This window comes from Cupressus sempervirens, chromosome 10 (assembly GCF_028749045.1).
Source record: "Cupressus sempervirens isolate cs-2001-9-10 chromosome 10, ASM2874904v1, whole genome shotgun sequence".
NCBI lineage: Eukaryota > Viridiplantae > Streptophyta > Pinopsida > Cupressales > Cupressaceae > Cupressus > Cupressus sempervirens.
Window position 1 is genome coordinate 805,899,417 of NC_143127.1, and position 21,339 is coordinate 805,920,755.

The following is a 21,339-nucleotide window of genomic DNA, read 5'->3' on the forward strand; positions in this document are numbered from 1 at the left end:
ATGATCATAAAACTGGCCTAAAAGAATGCAAAAATCCAACATGAAAAGTCAACTAGGGGTAGGCATTACATCCACTCCCCCTAGACTTAGGCTTACTCCTGGAAGCCTCCAAGAAAGATAAAACTAAACTAGGGGTAGGCATTGCAATATTCTCCTCCTCAAATAGAAAATGATACTCAGAATGATCACCAATGGGACCCAAACAAATATTCTCAAAGTTTGAATGTCATGCAAGTATGGGACACACAAACATGTGATGAGCTCATTGATGATGAACTTGCATCAACATCATCAACATGGGAAGGCAATAGTGACCTAGTTTGGGATATCAATAGGCTACTCAATTTATGGATGGATCTAATAGTCTAAGATCTATCCTCTATAATGATATCAAGATGTTACATTGGAGGAGGGGGGGAGACATCAATAGGGGGGACAAAAGTGGTAGCTTTCTTCCACTGGGCAAAGGGTCTATCCTGAGGAGCTCCTCCTCCTACACCCATGTTAGGCCTCATGCTCCAGTAGTTCACCTTGAGGCCCAACACAAATTCAACATACAATTTTCTAATGAAATAGAATGGGACCACTCAATTGATGTGTGGAGGTTTATAAAAAACCATCCACCAATGATTCCAAAAGTTTGTACACATAGCCTCATTTGTGCACCATTTAATTGATAATTTTGAATTTTTGCGTTCTACATTTTTACCAATTTTTAGGTTCACAAAAAGACTAACTATATCATCTTTACTTATGTTTAGGGCCACAATCTCATCATAGTCCAACCCATCATCAAACATGGCATGCATTTTCTGACGCCAATGAAGAGCAGCATTTTTTTCATTGGTAATTGTCTCAATATTATTTACTATGGTGTTTAACATGGATAACATGGGAGCCAATGTAGGTATATTGTAATATGTGGCATGAAAACCCCTCAGTTCAGAAAGATTTTCTTGTATCAAATCTTTAATGTAAGGAGGGTTTTGAGGGGGTAGTAGATCATTTGGTGGAGGGTTTTGAGGGGGCACTAGATCGTTTGGTGGAGGGTTTCAAGGAACTCTGTTTCATGGCTCAGTGTTATCAACATCATTCAGGTCAGCCATGCCTATTAAATTGCAAAGAATCCAAAAATTAATATTTGTATTAATAGTTTTTAATTTAAAAAATATATTAATGATTTCTATTAAAAAAGCCCAATTTGAAATATAATTCAATGAAATTTTATTTTTTTTTCAAAAAAATAACTTACTTGAGGTTGCTTAAAACATATACTCGATTTGCAATTGTATACCCGAAATGGGGGCAAGCAAAAACCAAAACCAAAGAAGAAACAATGAAAAACAAGTGCTCAGGTTTTTGGGTTTTAAATTTATGGTCGCAGGTTTTGGGTACCTAATATCATATCATGTATCTGATATGGGATTATATTGGATACCCAAAAATGGTTGGTATCACCTTTTTGCTTTAGTATTAGGATGGGTGGAAAAAAATTCAGATCAGATTTTGAAATGCTTTTAGAAAATTTAAAACTCCACTTTTTTCACATTGTCACTTTTTGGCACCCCATGATCCTGCACATACCCAAATCCTCTTTTACCTTATCTCTCTAGTTGTTCCTTTTATTCACGCTCCTTTTAGCAGTGTTGTTTATATTCCTTCTAAAGTTTGGTTTCCTCATATTGTTAGGTATTCTCATATTGTTCATCCTACAAAATCTTGTTGTATGACCCAAATTATTACATATCTGATATGCTATCACATTATTTCCATATCTGACCAATTAATCTGTGCTTTTCAATATCTAGCAATATGTCCAAAGTTGTTACACTTATACCACATTACTCTATTCCTTATGATATTAGTTCCTCTAATAGGTCCATTATTTTCAGGGTTAGTACATCTAAATATTCTAACATTTCCATTATTATTAAATCTATGTTTCCTACATTCATTAGCTTTATATCCAAAACCATAACAATTATAACAATAACCAGAAATAGGGTTAGCGTACTTATCTGTATAGTCCTTCTTTCTATGATCAAATAAATTGCATGCATAACATATTCTATTAAATTGCCTCTTTACTTTTATATAAGGTTCAAATTTCTTAGGTACTTCTTCAGATTGACTTGACTCAATCCTATTCAGATTTTCTTGGTGTGGTTTAGGTTGTTGGATCACATCCTCAAGTTCCTTAGTAACTTCATTTTTCTTAGAATATTCTCCTCTAATATATCTAAGGTTAGTCTTCTCATAAGAAGGTCTTTATGCATAGATCTTCTCATCAAGCTTCTTACTACTTGAATACAAATTCTCAAGATTTTTCTTAGACTGTGTAAGTTGTCCTTTCACAATAGCATCATATTTCTCAATTTATGCATATTCCAACTTAGAAGATTCAAGTTCATATGTCACCTTTATAAGCTTAGCTCTCAAGTCAACATTCTCAGATCTCAAATTTGATTCAATATTCTAGTCATCATCCTTCAAGCTCAATTTCAAGTTTGTAATCACTAGCTCATGCTTTAAGATTTCATTCTTTTTCTTAAGCCTTGAAACTTCATTACTATCCTTGATCTAATCTTTAGGTTCTTTCTTGGATATGTAATATTATATCTTGTCTTTTAACTTCTTAATGTAATCTTTTTCATCTTTATACTTGTCTTTTAGAGTATCTCTTTCATCTATAAGAACATCAAGTTGTTCAAGAGATTCTTTTAGGTTGTTATGCAACTGATCCATATCCATGGAGATCTTACTCAAGCAATTAGGCACCCTCTAAGTAACTAAATTCTGATGACAATTTTTAGGAATAGAAAATAATGAAGCTAGGGTGGGAGAGTGAATAAGTATTCCACAAACTTTTTCCCAACCATGGATATCATTAAGAATCTTATAACTTGCATAAACAAATAAATTGATTAAGCTAAATAGTAAACACAAGGTCATAAAGTAATGCAACATATAATACTATAGTTTGTTAACTAGGGAAACTTGGCCAAGGGAAAACCCTTGTGGGGATGGTACCCATAAATGATCCACTAATCAAAAGTATCTTATGAAAGCTATTGGCCCTCACTAATACATTTGGTAGTGTTTTGTGACGTCAATGTGTATTTGGCATTTTTTTTTTTGTCTTATAACTCGACGACGTCACAATTGCAACGTTATTTTTTATAATGTCGCAATTGCGATGTCGTTGGGTTATAAGACCAAAAAAAAAGGTGCGTTGCTCACAATGTTTAAGAGAAAGTGCCCAATGAACCAGATCTCCTAGCTGAGTGAAAAAATCCCTTAGGGTCGGATCGATGATCAGTCGAGCGCAACTTATCTACCTCCGAGCACAACTTATCTACCCCTGAGCACAACTTATCTACCTCAGAAGAGTCATTGAACAAATGGAATGAATGAAATTAAAGGGAGTGTTCCAAGGAGATAATTGGTTGGATGAACTTCATTGGTAACGCTTCATCTTGATAGAGTGTATGGTAGGTACACTGATTTTCGACTAGTTGCTTTGTTTTTTTGCAGTCTAGGGCAGTGGTCCCCCAAAGGGTTTTTGCAGCAAATCATACTCTCTTCAACACCCTCTATAAATTCTCAATAATGGGGACAGATTCCTCATAGAATTCTTCATGAATCCTCCAAATTTATTCCTCAATTTAGTTTGCAGAAATGCTCGATGATGGAGGCAGATTATTCACAGAATTCTTCCCGAATCTTTCAAATCAAATACTGAGTTCACTTTAGATAGTTTTTTAAACATTTTTTTTGTTTCCTCCTCCACTACCTCTACATCACCATCATCCTCTGATTTCTCTGAGATCTGAGTACAAACACCATTGTCATCATGCTTAGTTTCTGCAGCTAGGGGGACCATTGTGAAGTGACTATCCATAAGCAATGCACCCATAGCGAATGCTCCCAAATTTTGAATTGGATTGCACAATTATTTTGATAGGATTCCCAAGTCTTTTAAAAATCACACACCTCATAGAAATGATCATTAGAAAGTGATCTGAAACTCTAGGGTTTAAGAAGACTCCCCAAACCTCCATGGGATTTATTTTGGATCCCACAACCATAATGGGTTTTTTAGAGGATCTCCAAAAGAACACAATTTTTTTTAAAGGATCCCCAACCCTTCAAAATGGGAATAAACTTGGCTCCCATAACCAAAATGTCACCAACAAAAAAGAGACCCCACCAATCATCCATAGTTGTAATGTGTATTTGGTATTTTTTTTCAATTAATTCCCTATGTGAGAAAAATCATGATTGATTTATCATATCTCTGTTTTATGCAATCTGAGACAACTTTTCATGGTTTTTTTTGATCAAATACACATGGATTCTTGTCCATGGGTTCCTGCAAAGAAGAGGGAATATGAGTACAATTATAGTTAAAAGTCTAACTATCTGTCTCAAACTTATAGATATGTTCTACATGTGACATGGTATGGTACCTATCTTACCGATTCAAAGCATTCACCCTTGCACCTCATCAACCTTGTAAAGTTTCCTCCAAACTGTCATTTTATTGATAGCAATAATATAGCATGAAGTTCAAACAACCTTTTAAAGATAAAGATTCTATACAAATAAAACATATATGTTACAGTTCAGACTTTGCTAAAAGAGATTTAAGATATATAGAAGTTCTAAACAAGGGAAAATAATTTTATTTAAGAGACACAACGGGCTAAAAAGCAACATTACCTATACAGTTATGCCTGGGACTGAATGGCCCAGTCGCCACCTGCTCCTTGTAGCTTTTAAAACCTTCAATGATCACCTTAGTGCATTACTTAGTGATTAGCCTATTGCATAATATAATACAAGTGTTTGAACTTAAACACAACATTGTTGGAGATATTGATGACACGTGCACATCAATTAACATGCTTCTGAACATGAACAAAGAAGCAACCCAAAGCAAGCCACATAAACACAACACCACCAAAACTACAAAATAAAATTGTTGGCAGTTATTTTAAAGCTATATCATGCTAAAAACTTATGCAAGGTAGTAGCAAAATCCCACCTGTTGCTTTTAATCCACAAACACAATCCTAGAAACTCAAAATTTATTCTTGAATGAATTTTTGAAAATAAGTAAATACAAAAAAAAAAAAAATAACGCAGAATAGGTTAGAATGGAAAACTCAAAACACATTGTATTAACAAGGCATTTTTTGAATATTGGAATGCTCAGAAGGATAATTCTGAAGTTAAATAAGCAATTTAATGCATAAAAATAGTCTAGAAGGTGAAAGTTGAAAAGAGATCATATTATATTTATTGCAAATTTCAAACCTATATCTCTAATTCAATTAGAACAGTGAAATAATTTGTAAAGAGTCAAGACTTTGACAAAGCTTAGTTTTGTTAACTTTACATAACATCTTGACATTCAATGCATGTATGTTTGACGCTGAGCTAAGCTATATGTAAGCATGATAATTTGTGTTGCACATGGATTAGAATAAAAGTTAAACCCACATCACTTTGCAAATGATTGTTTGGATTCCCAGAAGAAATGTGTAAGTGTGATGCAAATCAATTTGGAATTTTCATACTGATAACTTTACCTAGCCTTTTGAGTGAAAGCCTACATCATTTGTGCAGGTTCTTCCGATACTCGAGAAAGAAAGTGCATATTTAAAGTGAGCAGAAGACTGGGAAAATATTCCCTCCTAAACTATATCTCTGAACCAATAGCCAACCCATGATTATAATAAAATCAAGGTCAGTTGAGCATCTGAAGAAAGTCCATGCAAGGCTTTGTTAATTTAGACAGCACTGAAGCAAATTAACATTCTGTTTTTTCATGACTGTAATTTATCTTAATTTTTCGACTATGTTCAAGAATTATTTTGTTTTCTTGCAATTTTAGGTGTGGATTTTACGATGAATGTCTGAGAAAATATGGAAATGCAAATGTATGGAAGTATTTTATAGATCTCTTTGATTACTTGCCACTAACAGCCCTTATTGAAAGCCAGGTAAAGAAAAAGATATTATACACTATTTTTTTGGTACCCTGTGCAGCACAACAAACTTGTTCTTACTATAAGAAAATTTTCTTTTCTTTTGTTTCATTGCAGATCTTCTGCTTGCATGGAGGTCTCTCCCCATCATTGGACACACTTGATCACATACGAGCTTTGGATCGCATACAGGAAGTGCGTCTATACACATAAGTATAATGTTATGTGCTGCATAGATTTGAAAAGAAGATCACAACCACATAACATTCAGTTCTATGCATGATAGTGTCTTAGATCTAGTTCTATGTAGTGTTCTCTATTAGAAGAATTTTCTGTCTTGGTTACTAAATAGTTTCTATTTGAAAGTATTTTGGTTGTACTGGCTATGTAGTGCCCCGCCAAGGAACCCTTGGAAGTAAGTGTAAAACATGCAGGGGATTTTATTAAAGAAATTGCATCATTACACACTTAAATTAGGACAACAATGCTAACAACATGAACAAAAATGAACAAAAAATCACTATCACTTTGTGCTTGTGCACAAGTAGAAGTCTTGACACACTTCCAAGGGTCACTTGACACTCTACTAAACAATTGTAATGAAATTCCCACATTCCATTGTTTTGCCTGACACAAATGGCCTGTTATCAGACTAGTAGGGATGAAGGTGCCAATTACTAGTTGGAGGCACTGATTAATGTATGTGTTGAAATATTGGTGGAGACATTAATCTAGCAAACTTGCCCACAAGCTGAGTTAATATTCATCCAAGATTGTGCTAACTCCAACATATGGCTGAATATATAACATGCTCTTCAGTTAGGGTCCAATAACATGATTGTCAAGGCCAAATCACTTGAGTATAGCAACATACATATACATCAATTTGCTACATTACAATATCCATGAATACATGCATGACTCTTACTAAAATTGGAAGAGAGAGAGAGAGAGAGGTGCAGAAGGAACTCATGTAGGTGCCACTAAATCTGATTTAATACTTGTACACCGGTCCCCAATAGTGCCTTGTCACACCACTCAATCATTTGGTACTCTCAGGTCCGCCTCACTATGCTTGTGGAGATAGTCACATAGCCCAAACAAGAACACAAGGCATACAAGGAGGTAGAAGCATACTCACACCAATCAATGTATATAGGGTGCAAATAAATCATAGGCTTATTTAAGAGAAAACATGGAGCAACACAACATGAAGCAATGGCCACAATGCAATATCTAAACACACTCAATCAACCAATACCCAAGTGGTGCTATTCATACTACTAGGACTTCGGTGGTTGAGTACAGTGCATAGGGAATGACAATTATTGGTGAAGAAAAAATAACATTAATGATCAATGAATAAGTCTTTTGAGGCATCAACATTTCTTATAATAACCCCATCCCTTCCAAAAAGTTTAAATTCTTCTAGATTATTCAGAATGGCAACACTTGGACGGCATAATCATTCTTATATATTCAAGTGTGGCTATATACATTGATGGAAGGCCAAAAGCAACAGGGAATATTGCAAGTTTTATAAATAGTACATGACTGGGGTCAACTATAAAGCAACCCAATTGCATATTTGAGGCGCACGAGGGAAATTGTGTATTCATCTATGCGATAAAATCAATACGTGTAGGGGAAGAGCTTCTTATTGATTACAATTTGAACCACATAGATACAAATGAGGCTACTATCATGGGAGTGGTACATACTATTAAACCAACTTCTAATCAATGACTCCAACATACCATTTAGACAATAAATTTTTGGCTAACATTTTTATACTTGATCTTTGACACAGGGGCACAATATGGAGCAACCGCCTAGAGGGGATGCTGGTGATGTTCCCGGCTCATCTACACATGAGCAGGTAAAACTCATTGTAATTGTGCAAACTAGATAGAAGCAAAATGTTTTTTTTTTAATGTTGTCTTCTTCATTGTTTTGGAGTAATTTTGATAATACTAATATTATTGTTGTCACAGAGGGCCAGTGGTCGGAGGGAGGGAAAGGAACCTGTAGTCCCTCAATAGCCCGCCCTTGAGGAGGACCCGTTTTATATTGATTTAGTAGAGACCAATGACCTGATCGGTTCAATTAAAAATTTGCTAAAGATAATTGGCTAAGAAATTATACGTTTGGGAACCATTAAGCCTATTACTCAAGAAATAAAAAATAGGGCATCTGAATTGTTGCACACCTCTGAAACCTTAAAAGTAAGTATTAATGAAATTTTTAATTATAACAAGAGTTCAATAATGGTTTTTATGTTATGGTCTTTTATGACATTAATTAAAATATGGATGCGTTGTCTTTACAGAGTTTTTTGCGTGATTTCGAGCCCCATTCCCATGATGAGGGTGCTGCAAGTGGTTCAGGTAGATCGCATGTTCCATTCCCCACTTGTGTTTTCCATTGAATATAGATAGGAATTATCATAATCATTGACAATACATGCAATTAAGACTGAATTTATGCACGCGTTCTATATTTATGCATGCTCTAACAATTTTATTCTTCAACTTCAAATCCTGTGATGATTCTGCCTCCATCCAGGACAACCACAAATCTCTTTTTGACTGCTGAGTCGACAACATGCAGCTTACAGGCATCGACTATTGCACCATCTACTGGTTCACAAATCCCTCTTTTTCTCTCTTTTGTTATGTGTTTAAGTTTTATGTGTTTACGATGTAGATTGTAATGACCCCCCTTTGGTAGTCACTCAACGTTTAAACTTTTTCACAATTTTTTTACAACTATTTATTTGATACATCTTTGGTTTTTATAATTCATGTGAATGATTAACCAGACTCACATGTCTACTGTCTTTGAACTCAAAAATTACTTTTTCGTTTATTTTTCACATCTTCTTGCATGAATTGTCACCTTCTTTTGACTGTTACAATTGCCGACTCCTGTTCAGTTGCTATTTCAATGAGTACACCAAGCCTGCACAAATTATACTTGTTCACTGCAGCCTGAATAGATTTACACTAACCACTAAGCCTGTGCAAATTATTCATCAAAAGAGGATGAATGCACATCATAAAATCTACACTTCCCTCAACACATTTATGAGACAAAATATGGTTCCAGCTATTATTTTGTATTCTTTTAATGATAGACCTTATACAACTTGATATTTGCATCTTAATGAAACATGTAAAATAATAACAGCATAAAGTATCCAAAATCATAACAATGCATAGTGGCATGGATCTCCCACCTACGTAATGATCTCTTTAAGAGATGCTATAAAGAAAAAGATACATTGTCTATTTTTGGATAGTGCTCCAAAATTTCAAGCACCCAAAGTGCTTGGAACATGACCCTAAAGATGTTTAGTAAATAACTGAATTGTTAATTTATCTGAAATAGGTTCTTCCCTTCTGATTGTACAAGTAGAGAGTAGTATCCTATCAATCCAACTCCTCTCTGTACAAAAATAGTGGCCTTCTAGAAGAAATGATAAATGTCATCTTTGAGTACATTATATATCAACTTACAGGCTCATTAAATATGTATGGTTAGCAATATTATATTGACATGATGATCCTAATCCTTGTTCCAAAACATATTCTTAATTACTAGAATGTTTTCATCACACTGAAGAATGAGCCCTCAAGTAAGCAATAGGGACATCTATGATGCTTTTAGAAGATGAAAGTTTTCCAAAAAAAACTTAAGGAAAAGCAAAAGAAACGAATAAAATGAGGCATCAGGTGCTTAGGACAAGGTCTGGACTTGCAAAATGCTGTCCACATACAACAAACATAGCTGAATTATGTGCAATGTCAGAAAAAAATAGCTAACACTAAATTTAACTAGAGATTAAAGGTCTTGAAAGCTAAAATTGCATCATTTCTCCCCAATATCATAGTCATTCTCTGCAAATCTTATGCCACTCATAAGCTAGATGAACAAGACAAACACAAGCACTACGATCTTTCCATTGCATGCAAAGATTAAAAATATTGTAATTTCCTAGTTTCCTTTGCAGGATATTTGTTAAATCGTTCCAAAACAAAATAATATTTGAATGCCAATATGTTGACATTCATTTCCTTCCACAATATAGCTAAAATTAAAATGCCAATAAGATTATGGACATGTAGATCCTAACTTCTTTGTAGCTAGTTTTTTGTCACAATAATTATTTTCTTGCCTGCTATTAGTAACTACAGGTTCACGTTGAAATATATTAGCTAGGTATTTGAAGAAAAATTCAAATTTAGTTTCCAATAAATCTTTGACCACCATGATAATGGAGTTTTGGGTTTTGTGCAAAATGCTGATATTTTGTTTGTTTTGTGGTTTTCTAATGTTTTGTTATTTTTTGAATAAGATAGAATGCGTAGAAATATCAATCTATTCTAAAAACAATTGGTACAACCAATGATTGAAACAATTTCTTATGAAACAATTTTGTGACAAAGACTTATGAAACTTATGAAACTTTTTACAATAGGAGCTGCAACATCAGTCCCTAGATGTTCCTATGTTCCTCGTATGGGAACAGTGAAGGATGTCAGATTGATTGTCAGTGACGATGAAGGTATTCCATTAAAAGTAGCCAAAGTTCTAGGTACTTTAAAGTTATTATTCTATAGTGATATAATAGTAATTTAGTTTTTGTTCACTCTTCATCGACTAATGATCCCATGATTGTTTTGTAGGGAATGATGTTTTTTGGAAAAAACTTGGTGATGAGTGTTTGCGAATATTCGGGCCCACCGTGCATACCTGGTGGAACATCATATCCTAACTAAAACCCAAAACCACTATTTTGATTTCATATCATTGCTAGAATAGTTTTCCTTTTCATCCATTTCTTGAACTATATTAAAGGTAGCTTGACTTCATTTATGAGTCTAATATGTTTTTTTTTTACTTAAAAGGTGGAATCTCCAAGACAAAAAGTTGAAGGATGATCTTATAGAGAGCATGAACCAACTCTTTGGACCTCGTGCATTCGAGAGAAACAAGCTCCTTGAAAAAGTTGGTTTATGTTTGAAGTATATTAGGGACCAGTATAAAAAAATTTATGAGATAACCCTAGGTACGAGCGTCCACCCTATGTTCCTGAGGCTAAGTGGCAGGCCCTGATTTTGGATGAAAGTATAAAGCTGACAAGAAAAATGCAATTACACCAGTAGAGAGTACACCAAGGTATGTGATACTGTTGAGAATGTAATTATGTACTAATTAACCTCTATATTTATACTATCTAACATATTTCAAACTTTTCGTAGATTTCCTAACACAACAAAGGTAACAAAGGCAAGACTAGAAAAGCACGGGACACACAAGCTCGGCTCTGGTGGTTTTTCAAAACTTCAAGCACAAGTTTTAAGTATTCCTGATCCTCAACTTTTGCAACTTTTGTATTTCTTTTTGATATTTTAACTACCCTCCATTGGTTGATGAAACAATGCAAGTAAAATTCACCATACCACGCAAAAATGCAGGGCTCAGAGTTCAAGAGATGCCTCACAGAAGAGGATAAGAGAATTGGCTTCCAACAAGGCTATAGAGTCGTGGTTGAATAGCTACGAGTTGAAATCAGTGTGGAAGGTTCTAATAATGATGCATCTAAGCCACAGGTAAATAAGCTAAATGAAATTTATTTCAAATTGAATACTATACCAATTAGTCTATTTGATGTTAAGTTCCAATATAAAGTGAGTATATCTGTTTTAAGCAAGCAATGATAACAATGCGTAGGATGTTGGAATGCAGCCTGACAATCCTTCTACACAATCTATGAATGCTGAAGGTTCGCATGATGTGCATCCCAGTGGTGGAGGTATACATTTGCTATTAAATTTTTTATATGTAATTGCAATTGGTGTTTGGATTAACGTAACATTTTGTATAGCAGCTGTAGAGGATCGAGGGGTCGATGTTCATGAGCGTGTTGATGTTGAGTTCAGACAAAATGATGTGGTCAAATCAGGTAAAGAGCGTCACCGTTATGCTATTTAAAATAATTAAATACTTGTAACAATTATAATAAATTATTTTCAATTTAACTCTTTTATTTGTTAGTGCAGAGGACCCCCCTTTGCAACAGCATAGGAATGTGAGATCATCAAGAACAGAGAAAAGAACTGATGAGAGGGGAATTGATGATGACACTGATGCTCCTCTTAGAGCTTACATAGAAAAAAGAAATAGAAAGAAAAAAAGAAATGATGATCATCTACATACCTTAATTGATAATGACTGAATTTCATGTCTCAATGAATTTAATTATGTGCTAATGAATGTTCATGAATTATGTGTTAATGCAAAATATTGATGAATGTTGCATGTTTATGAATCTAATGTGTTAATGAATGTTATCATGTGATATTGATTAAATGTTACATTTTATTAATGGTTGAAAGAAAGAATGAATGTTAGATGTTAACGGGGAATGTAGAGTCATGTTAGGGGGAGGGGGGTGGGGCCAAATGAGCTTCCATCTTCATGTGGTTGACCCTATTTAGTAGAGAATATTAAACTATTCTCAAAACAAAGTGAAGCTCAATAAGATGTAAGTGAAGCTCAAATTGGCACAAATAGGGAGTCAATATGATGTAAGGGGTCATTTGAAGTCCTAGGGTGTCCTAGAAAGAGTTATGGGTGGATGGTAGTGTTTACATGATGTAATAGGCTATTAAAGCCCCTAAATGATGTAAAATGCACTCAAAGTGCAAGATCTTGTAAAATTGCCAACATTGGCAACATAAGCCAACTTAGGCTTGAATGAGGTTAGTTAAGGTTATGGGTGTGTGAAGAGTGATTTAAAAGTTCTTTTAGAGTCATTTAGGAATGAAATTATAGTTGTCATAAATCTTTAGCCAAGAAAAGATCACAAAATATAATCAAAGGTAATGATATTAAAAAAGTTATAAAAATTGTCTATTTTCTGTTATAAGATAGTTAGAAGAGTAGTTGGCGTCCACGGGGACTTTAGTTCAGTTTTATGAGTTAGTTAGATGGGAAAACATTTAGAAAAGAAATGTCTTTATAAGACATAAGGGAAGAAGTTGAAGAGAGGTGTATGTAACAAGAAAATAAATAAATCAAAGAAATCTGCTATTCACTATCTCAGTGACAGTTTCCTAATTGCAAGATTCGACTTGGTAATCCAATAAAGTTCTTTATATTCAAGATTTATTGTTGTTGCTCCTTGGAAAGATTGTCATGATTTGTTAACTCTTGGCAAGGACTCTTGTTAACTCTTTTCTAAAGTTTAAATCACAAATCACAAATGCCTTATTGGTGTAAAGCATGTTATGTACTATTTGTATTGCTAGACAATATAAATTATCACTCAAAAGTGGAGACTGCATTCCTGGCAGGGTATTTGGAGTGGCATGATTAGTGGAACATTGCTACAAACAATAATTATTTTGATCATCACATGGAGGATAGACTGGAACAAAGAGGTATTACCATATTCATATTAGTGATCTAATTTTAAATAAAATTGTTGTTTATTTCTCTCACTTGAATATCACTGAACCACTTATTGCCATTTGTGTTTACTTTTAGGCATCAGAAGCAAGAGATAGGATTAAGGTGTGGGGAGGTTCAGTAGCTCCCATCACAGACAATTGAATGGAGGTAGAACAATTAACCATTTTTGGAGGTTTATGAATGAATATGGGCTTTTTTGTATTAGTTTGAAGAACCTATGGCAAGATATGCTCAAGGAGATTAGGAGTTGGATGTGTTTATGGTTTGATTGTACTGCATATCCTAGTTCAAGGATTTTATTTTAAACCATTTTTAGTTAACATTGGTTTAATTTTTCACCTTTTTCTTTTGCTATTTTTCGTTTAGTTACTTTCATGGCTCAGGCTATTCTTACCTAAGGTCACAATTTTCTTTGTATTTGGTTAATAATTTTGGAGCAATTTTCAATTCGTGGGCCTAAATTGGTGACCATTCATAAGAAACATTTAAGCTTCCTATTCAATTTTCACATCCAGTGACAAAAAACCCTTGGGCTTTCAAAGATATTAAAGGAAAAAAGCTCTCTTGGAGTTCCATTACTAGAATTGTGAACAAATGTCATCATCTCTATCTAGGACATCTCTGCATGAGCATTGAATTGGAGCAGATTTGACCAGTTATATTAAGTTTCAGATATAGAGCAAATAGATTTGCAAGGGAATATTATATTCAAGATTTGGATAGCTTTGTTGTTGATTTATAAAGTAATAGTTGTTGATCAAAATCATTTCATTGTTGATGCCATACTTTGAAAAATTTGTTATCATCATAAATTGCTACCAGTATTTGCACACATCATTGTTTGTAAAGCATTTATTGAAAACTTTCGGCATTTTGGGGGTTTGTTGCAGAGTTCCCAGTAAAAAATGAACTACTTTTTCTATCGTCTCAATTGCGACAAACCCACCAACGGGGTTGCCATCGCATCTACAGAAACCCCATCATAATTGCTCGAGATTCTGTTGCAATTGCGATGCCTATGCCAAGCATTGCGACAAGGTTTCTATAGATGCGACGACAACCTCATCGGTGTACCTGTCGTAATTGTGACGGTGGTCAAAGGAATTGTGACAGTTGATGCCACAATAAGGTGACTGCATAGTGACGGATAGGTGTCACAATTGTGATGGTAGAGGATAGACGTCATATTTTGTGACTAAATAACAACGACGTCTATTACTGTTGCAGTGACGACACATAGCTGTCGTAATTGCGACACATAGCCATTGCAAATTGATGCCAAATGTATTAGTCCCTATTAGGAGTCTATTATGTTCGCATAGAGTTCTGGTCCTTGTTAGAGGACTAGGCCTTGTTAGAAGCCTCAACCTATTAGGGTTGTTTCAACCCTACTAGGAGATGACATTACAGTTACAAAAATGTATGCAATTTGAACCCATTGCCCAAGCATGCAATATACAATGATATTCAATATACAAAGAGTAGATACAAAAACCTCTTTACAATATGGCGATATGTGCCATATTTGATATGATCTGTGTAGCCCACTATGCTAACTTTGCATTATCTTCCTTTACACTTCTTTGATCATCAAGTTTTCATCATAGCATAATCACATACCTATCACTTACATGCTCTAAAAAACTTTTCATTACAAAAGCTTTCCTTTATACCAAACTATTTGTCTAGTCATCCTTCATTCCTTCACACATTTGCCAAAATATAAAGCTATACCTTGTCCACTTAGAGTTAACATCTATGATGCCATCTCTAACCAGTTAAGTAGTTATTTTGATAAATAAAAGAATTCCTTAACTTTAAATATCCAATTCCTTATCTTTAATCTGTTATGTTTGTTCAACACCATAGCTAGATAAATTGCTTTATATTTGTATATATTGTTTGTACAACCTTGCACACATAAGTATGGTATCCTTACAAACCATACTTGTTGTAGCTAAATACACATGTGATGATATTGCCTCTATGAACTGTGCCAAGAATTTTTTTGTCTTGTCAGATAAACTCCGTGACACTTAGACAATTTTTTCTAAATCCTTCTATGAAAACTTCATCTTTATGATTTGCTCACTTAATATTGGATATATATTTCCCTAAATGACAAACTTATATTATCTACCCTAACCAAATTTCCAACAAAGAGTGCATTCAAGTTAGGTTGGATAAAGCCCTAATTTGTAGTAATTGGCTTAGTTCATTTTGTTTCTCCTTATCCTCTATTTCTAAGATTGGGTTTGTTCATTTTCCTATTTCCTTTTTGGTTGAACATTTGGAGGAAAAAATAAATTTCCCCTTTATATTTGATAGGATGTGGATAGAAAACCTAGATCTTGTGATTAAAATTTAGGAGTGGTGGTAAGTGAAGATTGATGGCTCAACTATGTTTAGAGTGGTGAATAAACTACATTATATGAAGGACATAGTTATGGTTTGGAATAAAGAGGTCTTTGGGGATGTTTTTTAGTAGAATTTATCAATTAAGTTTGAGATAAATGATATCCAAATGGCTATTAAAAATGATTGGGATATTTAGGATTATAGAGGGAAAGAGAATAAAATTCTACTTAAATATCATGACATTGTGGCTAAGGGGAAATTGTATTGGAGGTAGAGATTGAGTTCCTGATGGCTAAAGTCTAAAGAAAGGAATAATGGATTTTTTCATATGATTGATTTAAATAATTAGGTAACCATCATAATCTCAAGTATCATTTTGGGGGAAACAAGCTGAAAAATGATAAATATATTTTTGATGTGACTATGGGCTTCTTTTCCTCATTTTTGTCCAAAGATAAGAATCTAAATGTTGACTTCTAGGATAGTCTCTTGGGGGCTATCCCTTCTCAACTGGATGATGGTGCCAATAACCTCTTGGTGGCTATTCCAAAGTCCAAGGAAATCAAAAGAGAGGTTTTCTCTATAGAAGGTGAGAAATGGGGCCTAGTCTTGATTATTTTCCTATGCTCTTCTTTATGGTTTTTCTAGGATGTGGTTGGACCTGATATTTGTGATGTCATTAAGGATTTTTTTGTATCTAATGTTTACTTAAGGAACTCAATGCTATGTTTCTTGTTCTTATTCACATAAAACTATGAGCTAATATGGTGGATGCATTTAGGCTAATCAATTTGTGAAAATCCATCTATAAAATCTTCTAAAAGGTTCTTATGTTGAGATTGATTGCTATTCCTCCCTCAATTATCTCTCCTTAACAAAATGGTTTTGTACCTGGAAGAAAATTTATGGATTCTATTATTAAGGTGCATGAAGTTATCCACTCAGTTCATAATTCTAATAATCAAGTATTTCTATTTAAGTTGGATCTATCTAAAGCCTATATCCAAGTGGATTGGGGGGTTTTAAATAAAGTCCTTAGGGCTTTTGGATTATGTGATAAATTCATTCAACTAGTTAGCCATCTCATATGTACCTCTTCTATGACAATTATTTTTAATGGTTCTTCCTCCAGATTTTTTAAACCCACCCTGGCCTTAATTTTGTTGAACAATTGTAAACTCTTAGAAAATGCATTATTTTTTCTCTTAGCATTGACGGGCTTCCCTTGAAAAAAATCAAAATGAAGAGGCATAAATGAAAAAAAAAAATTATGACATTTCCTTCATTGCACCCATATCTTCTCGTTATGTCCCTAAGCTAGACAATAATGTCTATTGCTTCTCATCAACAACTAAGATAATTAGTTCTCTGCCACTATCAAAACAGATCAATGGGAGAAAGATAGTTCAAATAAGTAATCCATATGAAATGGGAGATGTGTTGATGTGGTGGATGGAGATATAAATGGAGCACATTTATAAAGGTAAGATGGGCTAATCATTAGGTAATAAATGTGATGAATAGGGATGAAATGCAAAGGTGGGATGTTGAAAAGGAATAATGGTGAATTTGAGCAAGGTGACCAAATTTTTCTTTCAAAACCATATATGTAGATATAAACATTAAATACAACATGTCCAATATTTTTGCAAATATACACATTAATTAGACCAAAATTTTCTTTCAAAACCACATGCACAAATATAAACATTAAGTACACAATGTCCAATATTTTTGTAGATATACATATTAATTACACCAAATATTTCTTTCAAAACCATATTTGCAGATATAAACATTAAGTACAACATGTCCAATATTTTTACAGATATACACATTAATTACACCAATTTTTTCTTTCAAAATGTGATATATTTTCCTATGAATAAAGACCATGCTTGGCAATATGAACCCAAAACAAAATAATGAGATAATTAATAGATTTTGGTCTCAGTTTTGAAGAAAAGTTGATAAAAGTAATTGTCCTTGCAAAAAGTGTAAGGGCTTAAAGAATCAAAGAATTCTAATCACAACTAACCAGAGCCATTATAGGCAACATGATCATGTTGAAGGGGGGTACAATTTTCATCTATTGGTGAATGTGGATTTCCAACTAGAGGAACATGGAGGTGTGAATATCCAAGCAAAGGATAATGCTCCCATGGAAGAAGATGATCCTGTGGTAGAGAACACAATTGAAGATGATGGTAATGGCATAACTGATAATGTGCTAGAGGACATGATTGAAGAATATGGTATTGGCGTAGTTGATCAAGATGATCATGATGATTGTACTAGCACATCTAATAATGATGATGAAGACAATCTTGATATACCTATACTTGAGAAGACATACAAGCCCCTATACCGAGGCTCCCAAACAACTCTTCTCTCTGCTATAATGTTGTTGGTGAACTTGAAGGTTATGAATGGTTTATCCAATGTAGCAATGTCATGTATGCTAAGGTATGCCATTTTTTGTCATCTTCAATGTTAGCATACCATTACTATTCATTTTATTAACAATTCATATTGTTTTTGTAGGTTAATAGGTGAGTTTTTGTTACCACCATCAAACATTCTACCTCATTTGTACCAAGAATTATCTACATTATGAATCAAATTAGAATGAAGTATTAGAAAATACATGCATGTCCAAATGATCACATTCTCTATCATAAACAACATTAATTTGCAATAGAATGCCCTGATTGTCATATTAGTAGATATCGGTAAGATCAAATAAGAAAAAAGGTGCCTCACAAGGTTCTTTGGTACATTCTCATTATTTCGTGTCTTGAATGATTATTTAAGTGCACTAGCTTGGCACAATTTATGGATTACCATGTATACAATAGAAGTCGAGATGCTATTATGTGAATGCCTACAGATGATTCTACATTTAAAGACATAGAAAAATCATGGCCACACTTTAAAGAAGAACCTTGTAATCTCAAGCTTTCATTGGCAGTGGACAATGTCAATCCATTTAGAGATATGAGATCTGTTTACTCATTGTGGCATGCTTTTGTTATTAACAATTGTACATGGTATAATCGTGTATTCATGAGACTTTAATGAAAAATGTAGATAAAATGACAACAAACTAGACTAAACCCAATAAATCATTATCAAAATTTGAACTCTACGAACATCCCATGTTTCCCTAACTACAATTGCTAAGAAAGCTCTCAAACTACCATCTCAGTGATAGTTCTAGAATGGGAGTATGCTTAAAATGTAGATATACAAGAATGCATGCAAGATCTATGACTATAATCCAGATTATATGAGGATAACAACTCTTAGAATGCTATAAAAATGGACATACAATGAAATAAACATGTAATAAATGAAGCTAAATAACATGAAAGCAATGCTAAAATGCTATGAACTTGTAACAATGATAATGCTAAAATGATAACTTAGAATGTGCCTATAGTGTAGATGCCCAAAACTTGGGTCCTTCTACTCTTGGATTTCCCTCCTATTTATAGGATTTCGGAAGGGGTTGGGGTAAGAATTAAGGTTTTTACCTTTGACTAGTGGATGGAAATGAAACTAAAAATATCTCATAAGAGGCCAGGAGGAAGAGTCCAACAAACTTGGTTTTGAGGATAAATGAGGATTTTTTTCAATTCTTTTAAATGTAAAAGGGGGATTTTTATTTTTGTGAGGATAAATGACTTTATTGATTTAATAAATGTTCTATTTATTTTCAACACTTTTGTCTTTTTCTTCCTCCTTTTATGAATTTGAATTATTTTTCTCCTCTTTTAAAGTTGATTTAGGTTTTGTTGATTTGATAGATAATTAATAACCCGATGTGATTTTTGATTTGAAAGTCTATTGTGCTCTTCTGATTTCCTCCTTACTTTGCATTAATTGATCAGAATTGCACAATTCAGGTCTTTGCCAATTTTTGGGTGTCTACAAATGCCCCTCTTTGAGCTAATATGCAAAGCATATTAGTTCAAAGATTGTCTTGAATTTCTAATTTTAGGTCGAATTCTGATGATTGAATGTCTGAATGATGATGTTTTAACATTTTATAGTTGTCGTGGTGTCTGATTGTTGATGGCTTAATGTTTGGTCATTGATGATTTGCTGTCTTGATTGTCATTGATTTTGCTGATTGATGTTGCGATGCTTTTACTTGGATGCCCTGGTTTTGGTTCATTTGATGTCTGAAATTTTGGCTGGGGTAGAATGTTTTTTAATTTTTTAGAAAATTTTGATGCCCTGGTTTGGATGCCCTAGTCTGATATGCATATACTGCCCCATCAGAAATGAAATTAGAAAAAAAAAATGATTGTGTGGAAATTAGTGAAGTTTTAATTTTATTTCTAAAATGTTTGATAATTGATGGATAAGGGTGATCAAGTTGGGTTAATACAATACCCAATTCACAAAAATGAGCAAAAAGGTTCTAATGTTGGCTAAATAAAGTGAAAAAGTGATATAAATGTCCCTAAGGAGGGTTGAATAGGTCAAAAGGCATTTTACCCTTATAATTTTCACACTCTCTTTTGACATTTGGCAATTTGGAGCTCTGAGCTAGCAAGGATGGTGGTCCCTTTATGAGAGCACATATTTGAGAGGGGTCATAGGTACAAGTGTCTAGTAGACTATGGTGCCTTGGTAAGTCATTAAGATCCTCCATTTTTAAGATTGTTGCATGCGTACTTGAGGATTTTGGAGTTTTGCTCAAATGTGTGTTGTAGATGTGGTAGTTTAAGTGTTTAACGCATTTATCTTTTCTTTTAGTGCATTTGAATTTATTTAGCTCATTCGAAGGATAAATTAACACATTTAAAAACCTAGATTTGTAGAAAATTAGTGCATATAGGAAAAAAATAGTGCATACAGGGATTTTAACAACGCATTTGAAAGTACTAGCGCATTTGAGTGGTCTTATGGCACATATGTGTGATGTTGTAGTGTGTTTGTGTTAAATAGTGCTTATGCACGATAAAATAACACATACGACAATTTTGATAGTGCTTACATATGCATCCGATACAAAAAATAGCACTTTCAATTGTTTTAATAGCACATATGTCTATTTTAGCACATTTGATTCATGTGTTAGCACATATGTCCTAGGAAATAGTGCAAATGAACATTGAAGGGCGTAAATGGATTGTAAAGCCTTAATTGAGAGTAAGATAAAACAAAAAGCTAGATTCTAGGTCTGTCGATCAAGGACACATCAGAATGAGTACACAATAGTAATTAGGTAGTCATGAAGTGATGTTCTAGGATGAGTCTAATTATAGGTTGGTAAAGAATGATGCCCCAACTCAGGATATAGAGTAGAGAAAACAAACAGGTCTAACTCAGGATACACAAGGATGAGTAACAGGTCCAAGATAGAACCAATAGTTGAGTAGCTAGGTATAGATAGTAGACTGATGTATGATGATCACTTGGGGTGAAAACTAATGTTGTTGGTTTGTCTAATGTAAAATAGGTATGTGGGGAAAAGCTCATGGTACAAGGACTATAT